The sequence below is a fragment of the Ambystoma mexicanum genome, chromosome 3p, assembly GCF_040938575.1.
Source record: "Ambystoma mexicanum isolate Mex_15411 chromosome 3p, UKY_AmexF1_1, whole genome shotgun sequence".
Taxonomy (NCBI): domain Eukaryota; kingdom Metazoa; phylum Chordata; class Amphibia; order Caudata; family Ambystomatidae; genus Ambystoma; species Ambystoma mexicanum.
Window position 1 is genome coordinate 639,510,338 of NC_090925.1, and position 17,647 is coordinate 639,527,984.

Sequence of the window (17,647 nt, forward strand, 5' to 3'; positions counted from 1 at the left end):
TATTTCAGAAGAAACAGAATTAGCACATCAAAATAAGGAATTAACAAATATGTTTGATACAAAGTATTAGGACCTGACTTAACAAATGCTGTTGATAAGGTTAATAAAATAACACATGCTAGCTTGCCATCAACATAAGGAGTTAGAACGTTCCCATATTTGTTCTACGTTACTACATTTTCACAGCAAAGCAGACAAATTCATAATATAGTTAGGAAGAACTAGAACGTTTTGGAATTGATCCAGCTTTAAAAGATCTACCAACTTTTACGTATTGGAAAAGCCAATCTATGAGAAACATGTTTGTACATGCAACATTTTCAAGTGAGACGGCCATCTCAACAGATATCAAGGGCACATTATGTTGTCATAATTGTCACAACTGTAATAAACTTTTGTTCGGTAATACTGTAACACATCCATACAATGGCCAGAAGATCACTTTTAAGACATAACTCCACATGTGATACTGATTTAGTGTATGGCATGCCCTTGTAGGATTTATTTTGTGGGAATGACTACCAGGAAAGTTAATGTCCATTGGGGCAAACATAAGTCAAACTATAAACCCCAGATCCCCAGTACTGGAACACTTTCTCACATTTGGACATAGCATTTCCCAGATCAGATTTATTATTTTGGAACAATCGCTATTACCTAGCAGAGGTGAAAATATTAAATATATGTTAGAAAAGAGACTCTTAAGACATTAGATGTATTGAAACCAAGAGTTATGAACCTGCAATATGATGTATGCAGCTTTATTTGAACATTTCGATTCATTCCATGAATAGGAGTTTGACTCGAATTGGGATGGGGAATATTGCATGATTACAGTTTCATTAAGTGTTACTAGATAACTGGCTAGAAATAGATAAAACACAATTTGACATGTTTATATCAGCTAATAACCTTTGTATTGATACAACTAGGGTTACACGATGATACTGTTCTGTATGTATATTAATATACTTGCATCATTTATATAGGCATAGCAAGAAAGCAGTAGAGGTGAAATACTACACAAAGTCACCATTCAGTACTGACATCTAATTATTCAACATGAAGTGTTAAATACTTTCTTGTTGTTTTGTTATGAATGTGCATGAAAGCTTGTATAACTTCCCCAATCAGATGCTTGATATTTTAGAAATAACACACCAGCGTTGGGAGGCACTGTGTAAAAATATTCCAAGAACGTCCTTGAATATTGGTGAAAGAGCACAAGTGAAATTACTAACCACAGTATTTTGGATCCTAGAGTGTATGCACAAGCAAGGTTTGAGTTTAAGAAATGCATGCTGGGGAAGAGGCCTTTCGCGAGGCACTCTTGAACATATGATTTGGGACTGCTACAAAATAAGAGCATTTTGGAAAGGGATTACCAATGTGATGAATACACTTCTGAATGAAAAGAAGGAGTTTAATTTTGAAACTTTGATTCTGGGAGAAGATACAGATTTGTATGACCTACGATATCACCAAGTTACATGGATTTTGAATGGTTCTTTGGCTGCGAAAAGGATAATTCTACGTAATTGGAAATTGACTGTATTCCCCAAAACGGAAGCATGGATGGAGGAAATGTACTCAATATGTAATATTTAAAAAGTTGTAATGTCCCTGCAGAAGAAAGTGAGACTGTTTGATAAAGTATGGGGTGGTTTTCTGAGTTTGGAATCGAATTAAACTGATAAGGATAGAGAAGAGATGGTGAATTGTTGAAATCTGGATATTAAGATAAGTCTATGTTTAATCATTTCATGAATTTGTGCTAATATTCATAGATTTAAATATGCATTTGACAACATGTGTAGATTGAGATTTCCCTTTTGGTGTGTTTTTTTCCTCTCTTCTCTCTTTTCTTCCTTTTCATCCTCTTGTCCTCACTCCTTCATTTAACCTTCTATGTTTCAGATTATATTGGTGGGGAGGGGAGAATTATCATTTCTTTATGTATAGTACTTCTTAAAGATAGAATGTATTCTGATATATATTTGTGTTATGTTATGTTATGTTAAAGGTACTTATATAGCGCACCATCAGGGGGTAGGGTGGATAGTTAGGAGGACGGGAGTAGGAGAGTGGGAGCTGTTGGCAGCTTCAGCTCGGTATACACTGAGCTGGTATACACTGAGTGCTCGGCTTTGGTGCAAGTATCGGATCGGGCGAGACCTTGTGTGCTGTAGGTGCTGTTTATGTGTTGTTGATGTGGTGTGGTAAAGTGTGTGCAGATTGCTCGGAGAGAAATGGTTGAGTTTTGTGTGGGTTGAGTATGCAGAAAATTGACGGTTGCGTTAGTGGGGTCTTTATCGTGGTTTAGGTTCTTTTGGTTCCGTTTGAGCTGAATCCCTGTGGGTGGGATTATTGCTGGTTCCTTATGGGCTGTCTCGCTGTGGTGGTGCTGCGCAGATCCAGCTGTATCATAGTGAGTATTGTATGGGGTGGTACGTGTGTCTGAACCTTTTCTTTGGGTGTGGAACTGGGTTTGTACCATCTATTCTCTTGTTATCTAATGTGACACTGGTCAGTTGAAGCTTTAAATGGTTCAGGGTGATACATTGAATAAACTAGTTTATAAAGAGATTCTATTTTCAATTCAATGGAAATTAGTTTTGACAGGAATACTTCAATACAGCATTTAGGGATCTACGGAAGATTCTATTTTTGTTAAACAGTTTAGTTATGGGAATAACAAGAAAGGTTATATACTGGACATAGCCTGTTCCATGGACCAATTTTGAAAGATTTCTCTTGATCAAGTTATTATGGTGTATTCTTTTGTTTAAAGGCTAAAGAGACATGTATGTTTATATATCAGTAATATCAGTGATACGTGGTATGCATTGATGGTCACACTACTATTTACAAACTTTTCAAAGATGGCACCCATGTAACACCACAAATGAGATCTGTATTGGCTAGTAGTCCTATTTCTTTGCTCTTGCACCTGTTTTCACAATAAATACAGGGGTTTTACCTGCACTTAGGTTAGTCATGTGGAAGGAGGAGCCCGGCGAGGACCTTAGCTGTGTCTCTCTTTAATCAAGGTAAAGACTGTGAATTGTGGTAACATTACTTAATAGTATCAGTAATATCAGTTTAGCTAGGAATTGAATTATGGATATTTTCCAGGCGAACTGGCTTCCCATTTTCAACAAGAAGTCATATTCAATTTTGGGAGCAGGACCTGATTTCACCATTTAGTGAGTATGACAAATAATTATGATCTATATTTATCAATAGATTGTATATCGTTACCAATTTACTATTTACTGTATACAGTGACCACTTAAATCAAATTACCAGTGTGAGAGTGAGAACATGAACGTTATGAACAGGTCTGGGCATTTACAGTACAGCTGTGATCATTACTTTTTGAAAGTATACACTTTGGAATATTTACACAGATCTATATTAATTTTAGACATTACACACAGGGTCCTTCAGTCAGAAGACTTTTTAGGGTCCTTAAGGCATGCAACATCAGATGAAGATACATTTATTAGGGGTTACATTTCTTTTCAGAATTACCCACAGAAGTGGTTTAAGTTGGCATTTTAACAACACACAATAATGATATCACTTATATTGTTACATTTGATCAATTTGCGATATAAAGATAGTTTTCAATGAAACACAGTTTGCATTAAATGAATGTATGTGGTAAAAAATAGGTTTTGAGTTTTGATTACATTCAATACTTTTGTTACTAATATTATTATAAGTGCCAACTCAGGACACCCAAGGGATAATTATAGTGGAATACAAGCATATGTGGAGAATGAATAGTTCAATTTGTTCAAATATATATGGCTATATGTGATTTCCAAGGTCAATTGTGGTATCCAGCATGGTTTATAGTCATAATCTCGAATTTACAAATCTCGAAAAAAAAGGTCGAAAAAAAAGGCCTAAAAAAAATGTCGAATTTTTTTTTATGACGGTTTTTTTTCGAAATGGGGGGGTTCGCCCCCAACCCCCCTTTTTTTATTTTTTTTTGTTTTTACCTATTTTATTTATATATACTAGAGCCCAAAAAAAAATATAGAAAAAAAAAAAAAATCGACATTTTTTTTTTCGGCCTTTTTTTCGACATTTTTTTTTCTCGAGATTTGTAAATTCGAGATTATGACTGACCACCATCCAGCATGTATATTGTTTAGTGAGTAACTATTATAGATGTTTAGGTTTATATGTACATTGTGGTGGGCTAGGTTAAAACTTGCCATTAATGATGATTTTCTTTTCTTTTTGGTTAATGTGTGTATTATTTAGGTTTACTATTTCTGGTATCATGATCAATAATAATGAATGTATTAGTGAAAAGGATTGACATAGCCTGGAAAAAGCTCACTCAAGGCAGATCAGCTTCACTGTGACCTCTAGTAAAACACACGCCAGCTTGAATTTTGTGTATGGCTTGAATTTGGGGTATTTTATAGCTGAATCAAATGTGCATAATTTGTATTGAAGACTTTTCAAGAAAGAAGGCTTAAGAGATCTAGAAAATATTGGCTTACAAGGTGTAATTTTCACGATGAATTACACAATAGATTATACTAGATATACGTTGATATTCCAATGTTTATAGGTGTGTTAAGTGCGGCACGATAGGGGTTTGTGATATGGTATGATAATAATATTAGTGCAAGAAGAGTCATTCAGCAGATACATAATAGGTTGTCTATTGTGTTTGCATAGTTGAGAACGAGAGGATGCCCTAATGGGGGAATTAAATCAAGTAAAAACTGTGCAACAATGCATCTGCCTTACAGCAGAGATAGGCTTCTACCCATCCAGAGAAAATATCCACTATGACTAAACAGTATTCGAAATTGATACTCTTGCAGAGGTATATGAAATATATCTGAACATTTAGAAAAAAATCCATCTGGAACCAGGATGTTATGAACTAATAACACAGAGCAATTATTACAAAATGTCTGACCTATGGTAGGAACATAAGGGGCAAACCATTCTCGGTTTATACTTTGAAATCATAGCCCCTTTACCAGCGTGCACAATGGAATGCACCAGTCTAGCGAAATATCACTTTTGGTGCTACAAGGCGGCCACCTGAAGAGCACCAAAGCAAATCACAATACAACTTACAGGATTTCGCCACCGCAGCTCATTCTCAGTGTCGGGTGCTTGTCTTGCAGCACAGCCAGACTGGAAAGAGATGCAATCAGCGACTGTCAAACTGAAACACAGATAAGGGCATTATAAGCAAGGGGCCCATTTAAGGACAAACTGCTTGATCAGCTAGAGAGATGCCTGCTGCAATAAAGAACTGGGAGAGGTGTATGGGAGGACAGGTCTAAAAGACCCCCCTCCCATACAAGCCCCACCTATGTGAGGTTCGTGGCTCGCCAGGGGCCCCCCTGTCGCCAGGGCCCAGGTGACGGGGTGGCCACTGACCGACACACAGGACTGGTCATGCTGTACTGTAACAGACCATGGACCCCATTTTGGAAAGCAAGACTCCATTTTAGACATTGACAACCTGAATCTCAAGGAGACAGTCTGCCTGCGAATGCTGCAGCTTGGCCCCCACTTAGAGAGAGCCGTGCCCTTCCCCTAGCGCCTCCGCTCCATGGCAGATCCGCTGAGAGCCCATTCTCACAAGGAACCAGACACGAACAAGTATCAGAACAAACACTATCATTTACCTTCCACAGTACGTCACTGTCCCCGAAGTGACCTGACTCGCGGATCAAGTCTGGAAAATAACAGAAAACCATCCTAACAGAACAGGCCTCGACCCTGCATCTAACCCGTAACATGTAAAAATATATGATGTCAATACCCACTTTGTATGAACCCTTGTCGATGTTTAAACACACTCCAATGCCTGATGGTTTACAAAGGTTGCTATATCAAATATAAACACTCATGTTTAAGAAAGAACTAATTCATAAGTTTTGCTAAAACAAGCATGGTTTTAGCTCATATACGGTACCATGTGTAATGTAAAGAAAGTGATACCAACTGGCTAGGGTTAACTACCAAATGCTGCTAAGTACAAAGGAAGGCAAACGGAGCATTACTGAAAGCATGTGCGCGTGTGTGTATGTGCATAGAGGGTTACGTTTAAACGTATAAGCCAGAATGAAAATGTATTTTCGTCTCTGAATGCATTGCTTCCATGCTTCTGAGTACACCATCAAACTCAATGCTACCTCATGTGTTATTCAGCTACTACCGAGTGACATTACTAAAATATAGTCGTTTAATGATGTATGTAACAATGCCAAATCAACGTAGGCAGATATAAAATAATATACAAATGTATAGACGGTAGAAATGTGTGATCGTTTTTTATATTACCAACTTCATTAATCATTTCATTGTTTTACATAGTGTACAGCTTAAGCACAGAGAATTGCTCACACACACACACCAAGGCCATCTCTCCTCCCCTCCCACCAAGGCACGCCAGGACAAGCTGGTGTGCGAGCAGCACAGCGTCACCTCCCCCCATCCTGCTGGACCCGCTTCAAGTATTCGCCTCCCCCCATGTCCCAGACCGCCATGGTAGGCCAAATGAATTATTTACAACCCAGTCCTGAAACCCCACCTCCCCAAGGGGCCAGAGATACACCCTCGCTGGTCCAGTGGCCCTCCGGTTCACCTTAAGTTAATGGGCCTTGGGAAACAGATATCCATCCCTGTACTAACACATCATAAAGTAATTCTTCACTACATCTAACAAGACCAGAATGACAGTGCAGCCCACCCCATGCCCTCAGACTAGACCCCCAGGTTTATGACACCCGGCCAACAGGTCAGAAGTAACAGTGTCTTGATGTATTGGTAAAGCCTCACATTATATGTATTCCTCCTGTTTTCTTATTAATCTTTAGAGTACCCTATTGCAGGATTTACAGGACAACCGGAATTATCTAAATGAATGAATGTTGTGTGTGTGGCCACAAGGGCAGAAAAGTCAGGGCACCCGTTCATCAACGACACTGACCGTGCCTGGCCTGGCAGCCCCACCCCGATGAGCCCAGCTGGCCTATCCGGCCCATGTTGGCACCACGCTGATGTCCACCAACCACGGAGCGGCTCGTCACAACTGCACCTATAGTTAGTGGACGCCACCCAATCCCAAAGACTATGTGCCCCCTACAGTGTGTAGGTTTCTATGACGAAATTCTGTAATAAATAAGACTGTCTTTGCTATTGTCAGACAGAGTGCTCTCAGAGCTTGCAGAGTCCTTTGCATGCCCTATTTGATTAGATAAAGAACCTTTTTACTTTTACCCGCACTTGGTCCTAGCCTCATTGCCTTTTGGGTGTGGCTCTTATTGCCTCTCATTGCAGGGAGGGTAATGCCTTTTGGGGACGCTTGCCTTCAGTGGTGACCCCAAAAGCGTGATTACATATTTTTTTTAAACATTTATTTTTATTAATCTTTTCTTTTGATATACAACACCAGATATCTTCAAAACTTGTTGCATTAACAGAATTCTTCAGCAGAACTATCATAAAGGAGACAAATTATTGAACAAAGAAGAAGAGCTGAGGCATAACCAACCCGAGTCTAGCATTGCAACCCCCCCCTATTCCCCCACTCCCACCCTTCCGCTCCCTCCCCTTTACCACTCATACCATTCTTATAGGCTAAACGACAGAATATATGTGTAAACCAATTATCAACAAACATACACTGGCCTTGGGCCGAGCACAGTTAATATTTTTCCTTTCCATCTTCCTTTTTCATCAGCACAAGGCAAAACACCAAAATACATTTTCCAGCCTGGGGTGGACGATTGTCAGGCAGAACGGGGCATCACCCCCAGCACTTCTTTCGGGCTACCATATCATCTAATACCCATTAGTCTGTGAGCTCCCAATATGAGGTATAGTATTCCAGAAAGGGCAACCATATTGCGTCAACATTTCTGCGCAATTCGTTTAATGCAGCCGTAAGGCTTTCCATTTCGTAAATGGCGCGTGCCTTCATTAGCCATTCCTTTTTCGAGGGGAGCACTGCTGATTTCCATTTAATGTTTAGGCAGACTCTAGCTGCCAATAAGAGATTACGTGGCAGATACGTCAATAATTTGTGTGTTTCCTCATCCTCTGAAACCACTCCAAATAACACTAATATGGGCGCTAAATCCCTGTGAACTCCATCGATTGCTCCGATCCATCCAAGCACCTCTCGTCAATATACCTGGACCCTATCACATTTCCACCATTGGTGCCAGTAATAACCTCGCTCTCCGCATCCCCTCCAACAGTAAGGAGACGTCCCGGGGAACATTTTAGACAGCCTAAGGGGCGTGTAGTGGCACCTCATAAGTAATCGTAGATTATGCATCTTGTATTGCATGGAGACCGATGATGACCACACCGCTCTGTATATACTCTTCCATAACTCCGATTGGGCGTCTATGGCCAAATCAGCCTCCCACTTTGCTGCGGACGACGGGCATCGACTGAGACCCCCTGTAAGCAGCGATTTGTACATCTTCGATATGAGGCCTTTTGATGCATGGGGGGTGCTTAAGGTTTGCACAAACGGTGTCAGGGAGCGCTTTAGTGAGTTACCCCACCTAGCGTCGTGCTGGACGCTTCATAATTGGAGGAAGAGCATAGGAGGAATGTCTATGCCCTGCAGATCAGTTTGCAAATTTTCTCTGGTGGTATACACTCAGTATTTCTATAACTGTCCCACCCGACTGAGGCCTGCGTCATACCATGGCTGAAAACGCTGAACATCGCCCTGCAGGTCCCTAATTGGTGGAGCCCAAATACAACTAAGGGGCGAGGGCCAAGTAGTAACTACCTGCATGGCACGAGATGGGCGCCAAAGCGACCACAGCACCTTAAGTATGGGGTGCTCCTTAATCCGTCATGTCATGGCGGACTTTGGGACCCATAACCAATCTCCCAATGCAACTGGCACGAAGATATCGTTTCTATTGCCACCCACTGTTTTTGGGGATTTTCCCACAGATGATCCGGGTGTACCCGAAGCTGTGCCGCCCTGCAGTATTCCCCCACATCAGGAAAACTCATGCCCCCCTCTTCTTTGGGTAGAATTCATGTTGAGTATGGGATCCTCGCCCTTTTGTCTGCCCATAAAAACCTCAGTCGTGTGCGCTTCACCTTTGCCAGGAAGGGGTCCGGAACCTGAACAGGGAGGGACTGAATACAAATAAGAACCGTGGGAGGATATTCATTTTGATGGCAGTAAAGCACGCTGCGCATGACATGGAGAGCCTGCGCCATCTACAGATGTCATTTTGGATGGCAGCCCATAGTGGAGTGTAGTTGGCTTCAAAAAGTTTGGACAGAGAAACTGTTATGTTCACCCCCAGGTAGCGGACAGAGTCAGTATGAACCTGGAAATTCCATGTTGCTTTTAAACATTGCGCCAGGTCAGAATTGTGTCTTAGGGGGACAGCTACGTTTTTTTGTAGGTTAACGCGCAAACCTGACAGAGCTCCATAGCGTGAAAATTCTAGCAAGAGAGCGGGGATGGAATTAGACGGTTCGGTGAGGTATAGAAGAATATCATCTGCAAACATTGCAAGCTTGTATTCCTTGCCCCCTCGTGGGATTCCTCTAATCGTAGGGTTGGCTCGAATAGCCTGAGCAAGAGGCTCCATTACGAGGGCAAAAATGAGAGGGGAAAGCGGGCAGCCCAGCCTTGTACCTCTGGTGAGAGAGAAGGAAGATGATGACAAGCCATTGATCGAGACCTTGGCCTGGGCTGATCGGTATAGTGCTTCTGCCCCCTGTGTCCATGCAGCCCCCAAGCCAACCCACCTCAGGACCGCTCTTAGGAATGGCCACTCCACCCGATCAAAGGCCTTTTCGGCGTCTACCGACAATAAGAAGGGGTCTTCACCCGCTTCTCGGAGTGTTGCCATTAGATCAAGGGTTTTCCTAACGGTGTCTGCACCTTGCCAGCCTCTCACGTATCCCACTTGGTCTGAATGGACTTGTTGGGGGAGGACCTGAGCAAGGCGGGAGGCTAGTATGCTGGAATAAATGTAAGCATCTACATTTATGAGGGAAATTGGCCGATAAGATGCACAGTCTGCGGGGTCCTTACCTTCTTTGGGAATTACTATAATAATCGAGTCAGTAAAGGATTTAGGGGCCTGCCCAGTTTCTAGAATAGAAGTAAATAATTTGGCAAGAAAGGTGGCGAGTGTGTTAGAGTTTCTCTTATAGAAGGCTGGTGTAAAGCCATCCTGTCCTGGAGCCGAGCATGCCTTAAGTGCCGAGATCACTCCCTGCACCTCAATTGTGGTAATAGGGCGTTGAGCATCTCTATGTGCTCTACGGCTATGGGGGGGCGTGGCAGAGTGGCCAGATATTCTCCTATATTCAGGCAAGTGCCCCTGGTCTCGGCAGTGTACAACCCTGAATAGTAGTCAGAGAAGCGATTCACTATGTCTCGGGGGTTCGTGAGTGAGTTGCCCAAAGCGTCTTTAATTTTGTAGACTGCTCTGTCCGCTGTCTGTTTGCGAAGCCTATTAGCCAACATTGTGTGAGCCTTATCGCCTTTTTCAAAGAATCTCTGCTTAAGGTATCTAAGCTGAGTGAGGGCCCTACCGTTCCATATGTCTTTTAGTTTTTCCCTCAACTTCCGAATTTTCAGCATGGCGTCTTTGTCGCTTGCGGGTTGCTCTCCAAGAGCACGCTCTAGACGAGTGATATACCTTTTCAGTTCTTTCTCTCTGAGTAGTCGGAGCCTTTTCTTGGACGTCCCGTCCGATATCAAGATGCCCCTTATTGTGGCTTTCCCTGCCTCGCAGATTGTGTTTAACAGCATGTCCGCCGTGTCGTTAATATCAAAGAATTCTGTAATGGCCTCTGAGAGAGATGCTCTAAAAATTGGGTCTCTACATAAAAGGTCATTACACCACCGCCACCGGCGGTCCAGGGTCGGGAGCGGGCCCAGGTCTAATTCTAAGGTGCATAGATCATGATCTGACCAGGCCACTGTCTGGATGGATGTCTCCAGAATGTCGCTTTCATTTTCTGCCCCTAACAAAAGGTAGTCAATCCTGGAAAAAGTTTGATGTGGAGGAGAAAAAAAGTGAAAGATTTTCCCCCCGGATGAGTCACGCGCCAGGTGTCTATCAAGTGATGTTCTCTCAGCTGACTCGAGAATCTGTTGCCCTGGAGGGTGCTTGGAGGAATAGTGGTCTGTCGTGCAGAGCGCCAATCGCACTCGCGGTCGATGACAACATTAAAATCACCCCCACAAATCAGGGTGCCCTCCCTCCAATCCTCTAGAAAGTCAAACAGGAGCTCAATAAAGCTTGATTGCCCTTGGTTTGGGCCATGAGCAGCATACAGTGTGACAGAGCGCGTTCTTATTTTACCTTTGAGTGCGACGAATCTCCCATGCACATCCATGTGTATGCGGTCTACTTGCATTCCCAAGGATTTGCGTAGCAAAATACCCACGCCACCCTTCTTCTGCAGACCGGATGCCCAGATTGCTTCCCCCTATATCTTTCCCAAAGATCCTTCTTTCTTCCCCACTAATGTTCTTTGATTCCTGAATGAAGAGAGCATCCAATTTAGATTGGGCGAATTGTCTCGCTAACATAGACCTCTTCTGCGGGGAATTCAGTCCCTTAACGTTCAGGGAGCCAAAAATTATACCATTAGTGGTAGCCATGCTCTGAAGTGAGGGCAACAGCTACTTCAGCATTACTCGCCCGATCCCATTGCCCCATGATGAGGCTAAAGTACAATTGCCATGGTGCGTTGTGTGTGCAAGTAATCCTTGTGTGCCCAAGGCTTGATGACTTGAGTGGTAAGGTGTGCCTCCCCACCCTCCCTCCCTCCCTCCGTCCGTGTGAAATGCCGCTAGGTGCATTCTTTCTAAAAACACCTGGGAAAAAAGATCAAGATGCAACCAGCGACAAAGAGTAAACAACAATAGAAATGAGACGCCCTTAATGAAGAAGGGCCACTATGGGTGGACCCCTCTCCGGGTTGTGACTTATGATACTACTTAAATACATGCTAAGTGACGACAAGAAAACCACTTTCTGCTCGTAAGAGGAACCTAATGTCTTCAGATTCCCATATCTTTCAACAGCTACCAAAACCAATCTGCAATCATTTCAACCATGGAAACTGACACTCCTGTGAGGTGAACCAACTTGTATCACAGTGAGAAAAGAGAAAAATAAAAAGAGGAGAGATTTCAAAGAAAAGCCCTCAGAGGGTATCAAGACGTTTATATTTCCACTTCTGCTGCAATCTCCCCCGCCTCGATGGTGTGTTTTTGGTGTCTTTGCGTGGGCCCGATGTATCCTTGCGACCCTCCACATCCAGGCCTGCCATCGAGCTTTGAAGAGAGTGGCGAACCCGCTCAGCCTCCTCAATGGAGGTGATTCTGTATTCCTCTCCATTATATGTAAACGTGAGAGAGAAGGGGTGACCCCACCGATAGCGTATTGCCTTCTCTTGGAGCCAACCTGTGAGAGGGCGACAACCCCTCCTCTTCGCTAATGTCATCTCTGATAAATCTTGATACAGTTGGATCCGCGAGCCCTGGAATTCTATAATGTCTTTCACTCTGGCTTTCTGCAGGATTTCTTGTCTTTGGGCATAATAGTGGCACTTTGCTAGCACCGAGCGGGGGCCTTGTGGCGGGCCCCCCGCCCTGTGCACCCTGTCGAATTCGAGCACCGGGGGCGAGGCGTCGTCATAAAGGGATAAAATGATGGCCTTCACTTTGCTTTCCAAACCAGAGGGAGTTTCCCCTTTTTCCTCCTCCAGCCGCATTATGCGGATGTTCGATCGCCGTTCGCGGTTCTCCAAATCATCAAGCTTGGACTCTACATCTCTCTCCTTCCGCTCTAAGTCTGAGATTCTGGCTTCATATTGCATAGTAAATACATCCACCGATTGCTGGTTGTTCTCAACTGCCTCCAGACGGTCTTCGACCTTTGCCATCTTTGCTTGCAGAATGGAGACCTTTTCAGTGAGACTGTTTATTATCGATCGGATCTCCCCCAGGAGGAGGCGGATATCTGATTTAGTTGCGCTGTCGCCATCATTGCCCGGAATGTCAGAAGGGCTTTGAACGTTATCGACCTCCATGGGTGCGTTTGTGCGACTAAACTGTCGCAGAGCAGCCAGGGTGCACGGATCCAGTATCGGGGTGGGTGGGGATTCTACCCTGCTGCTCCGTGGACCGGTGGGCAGTGAGCTGGAGCCGCCTACATTCAGCGCTACAGGGCAGACTGGGTAGCACAAGGGGGGAGGATCACCCTCTAATTGGCAAGCTTCTTCTGCCAGCACTCCCACCTCTAAAGCGGCCGTCGTCCACTGCTGTACCTTACCACACCGTTATTACACTAGTGCCGATCTTGCATCCACTGGAGAAGACACCTTATTAGTCCACGCAGCTGGCTGTGTGATGGACGACTCTCCTTCTTGGGAAGGCAAGAGATTCAGAATGTAAGCCCTGTGGCTATGAGGTCTGCAATCAGTGGTGTCGGGGGAGCCCTAGGTCTTAAGCTCCTACAAAGGGTGAGATGAGGGAGTTTAGAGAGAAAATCGAGTTCCAGTTTATTTCAATGTCACTTCGAAATGGAGAGGAGTTCTGTTCCCAGTTATTGGCAGCGCAGAGGGCTATGCAAGGTCTGATGCAGCCGCAAAAAATAAATAAATAAATACATTTGGGAAGGAGGTATGTGCGGTACTGTCCAAAGCCAAGCACGTGAACAGAATGTATGTTGCAGGGCAATGTCTGCCGGGGCACCAAAGCAGCTAGGGAAGCGCTCCCACGGGCAAGGGGTGTCACTTCTCGCCCGGCGGAGACCACCCCCTGAAGCCGAGCCACCCGCCAGTGACCCTGCCGGGCCGGACCTCCAAGACGGGAAGCGCAATGCTTAAAAAAGAACCCACCGGTGGAGAGTTCAGCCACAGGCACACCGGGGCTCAGGGTACCCCCGTGTAGGTTGTCAGCAGGGAAGGGGGGGGGGACTGGGTCTGCAGGCGCTCAATGCTGAGCGGAGCGCCTGCATGAAAAAACGTACTTCCAGCACCAGATCCCTCTTGTGCCGCCTCCTCCCGTTCCCCACTCCGTCTCGGCAGCGTCTCGGTGACCGAGGAGCAGCTACCACCACACACCGCCGCAGCAGGGACCTCTCAAGTAGCGCCGATGAAATAAAGCCCCTGCGGGGCCCCCGGGTGAGCGGCAACAGCCCCTCGGCAGGCGAAGCTCCTTCCCGCGCGCCGCCCTTCTCTCGCTGTAGACGCCGGCTCCTCTACGGCAGCAGCGTGAAGGGCGCGGGTGCCATTTCCCGACGTTGCACTTTCGAGTAGTCACGGGTACCCGCCGGACGCGTGATTACATTTTTTTAATTCGTCATCGTCCCCTCTGGCGCGAGAGATTCCGGGCGGCAGTGGAGACGCACGGTGCGCCCGCTCAGGAGAGCTGCCCGCCTACGGCAACTGGTATGCTTAGACGTGCGCACAGAATAAAACAAAGGGTACGGATCCCGCTCCAAAAAACCCCTGTGAGTACCACTCGCCGGAGCCGGGGGGCAGCCATTGAGTGTTTGGCTGCGCCGCCTGGACGGACCCATTCCGGAGAATCTCGATTCAAGACGGGCACATGAGTATTAAGTGCGTGTGACTGTAAAAGGAAAAGGGGAAGGGAGTCAGGGTACACAAGGTCATTTAAAATGGGTACTTTCAACCATTAATACTATCTTGTATTTACTTTACTTTCTCTGCATATGGCCATTAGGATAAAAAGGTGAAATAAGAGAAGATAAGAGACAGGAATCTAGCTCTGCAAGAGGGTAGAAGGCGGCGCCGCATATTGATATCTCAACTAGTATGGTAATAGGGAGACACAGTGAATACTTTAGAAACTGCTATTTTCTTTCTCTCTATCTTTCATCTATAGTTAGGGTACTTTGGGGTTGAGCAAAAAATAAAAGGTCTAAAAGGTGTAGGGACAATTGATGATCTAGGGAAAGAGGACCTTACAGGGAGAGAAGCACAGGCAGGGAGGAAAAAGGAGGGGTAAATGTTATGTGTTGTATATCAAAAGTCTGTTAAGTGTTTATCCCATGTTGCATATGTTAAGTTAATTATGTTTTAATGAATTGCCCAGAAATTATGCTAAATTGATGACATTGTATAGCTGTATGGTATGGTCATCGTAAGTGTGACCCGGTAAGGTGAAAAAGGTAATAATATTGAAAGCAAGTGTTTGTGATCTAAAGGTAGTAATAGTACAAGCAAGTATTCCTTTCGCATATGCCCAAGAATTGATTAAGATAGAAGCCACACACACTTATACCACACAGCGTTGAACACAAACAGTACAAGAGGATAAAAAAAAAAGAAACTGAAAACACAATACGGGGGCAGAAACACCCCTGGCCCACATCTGTAAAAACCTGCCGGGTTATGCTGAACGTATAAAGAAATACCACGATCAGTGGGTCACAGAACTAAAGGGAGAAGGACTGCCCCAAGTGTGGCCAGAAGGGGGATTGTTTGATAAGAGAGTCCTAGATATGGTGGCCACATGCATCTTCATGAAGTACAAAGGAAAACAATTTCATAATAGAAGAGAGATACTAGACTTGTGGAGGTTATTTGAGGAGGTGCCTCCCCTCAGAAGGAAGGAGTCAGAGTCTAACCTGCCTTCCACAGTTGATAGTCCCTTGCTCATACCTGAAGTTGGAAAGGAAGAGGTAGGAGCAGAGGGATCGATTGAGGTGACACGATTGTACCCCCTCTTAAACAAGCCAGTGCCAGCAGAAGGTTATAGTGACCCCACATATGTACCCCCTGCAGCACCTACAACCACTCCGTGACCAACTGCACCACCACCATACGAGGGCCCAGAAAGCACAGACAGCTAAGCACCCCTGCAGTAGATATAGAAAAATTGACAGAGGACTTACATTCCAGGCTCTCCATGGCAAAAATATATGTGAGCAGAATGGAACTAGTGTTGTTAGACATGAGCAAACACCTAGAGCCCAGGGACTCGACAAGACATCTGAAGAGGGATGGAAGAAAGGGGAAATACTGTTCAGAATTCAGGAAGAGCCAACGCGAATAATAGAACTGGGGCCACAGGAAATGGATGAAAATACAGGTGATGAGGGAATGGCTACCGGGGGCATGGAAGAATTATGGTGCGATATTAAGGACGATGAACAGAAAAGTGGGAGATTGAGTGCAGCAATGGGAGGAGGGTCCGGTAGAGGAGAAGGGACATCTCTGGGTAGAACGATGGAAGAGGAATGGACAGGAAGGTTAAGGAATAGAATGGGAAGAATGGCACCATTAGGAAGGAAAGGATTGAAGGTGAGTACTGGCAAGACAACAAAGGGCAAACTACAACTCCCATTGATACACAGGGGAGGTGGGAGACCAAATAATATACCCTGGGCTCAGATGGATAAAGCTAATTTGCTAAAATCATTGCCCCCGCTATCAGGAGGGGCAGGTAAGTGGATATATGCATTCGGAAAACACACTGCAGGAGTGCCATTAGCAGTAGGAGATGTTAAAAGTCTGTTAGTATCGGCAGTGGGTGACCAAGCAGATAGAGTGTGGGCAAAGGCTGGCTTCCCGGGAGTGACACTGGATTGTGATCGTCATGATGGAGCATCTTTTAACACAGTGCACGCAAGGGTATGGGATGCATTAAGAGAAACATTTCCAGACACACCAGATTTACAATCAGTAATGCAGTGCACAATGAATGAGGTGGAGGATGCTATGGATTATATTTCCGGGTGCAGGAGCTGTGGAGAGCCGGAACGGGCACACCATGGTATCAGTCAACATCTTTATTTTACTTCATTATAAAGAGAGGGCTTCCAAAAGAGGTGCAAAAAGCTCTCGACAAAATAGCAGGGATCGAAGCAAAAGGGTGGCCGGAAATACAAAGCATAATAGTACACCACTGCAAAAGAATAAAGGAAAGGGAGAAAGAGATTGCTCAAAAAAGGTTGGCAGATGAGGCCAAGCTAGTACAAATGAAACTCGTGAAGGTCGCTGCAGCGGTGCTCCGCCATGACAGGGAGGGGGATGAGGAAGAGGAGGGACTGGTAGCAATACAAGAGAGGATGGCAGCAAATTGGGCAGGCAACGGACACAGCCACAGTGGAATGGACAGGAGCAATACGGAGGTTCGCAGTGGCAAGAGTGGGCCCCCCCGAGGAGGATGAGGTGGGTACAGGGGCCGAAGAGGGGGTGGTCAAGGGTACGGGGGAAATGGAGGGTATGGAGGACAGGGTCCAAGGGGGGGGACAAGGGAACTGCTGGAATTGTGGGAGGTGGGGACATTTTTCAGGAGAGTGCAGAAGTAGACCAAACAAAGTGTATCAATATATCGAACAATGTGGTCATCCTGACCCAGGGAGCCCCTATGGATTACCCATGGAAGGACCACAAGGGCAACCAGAGCGGGGGTATGTACAACAGTGAAGAGAACACCCTCACAATGTACACCAGCATCCACAAAACTGCGATCACATGCAATACACACGAGGTAAACCCTTTGCCACTACTGCTAACGGTGCACCGGCCCCATACGGCGGAGTGGCGGTGGTATCAGGGAATGTCTTCAGTCAAGGGAGGAACATGAGACACCCAGCATAGAACAGCC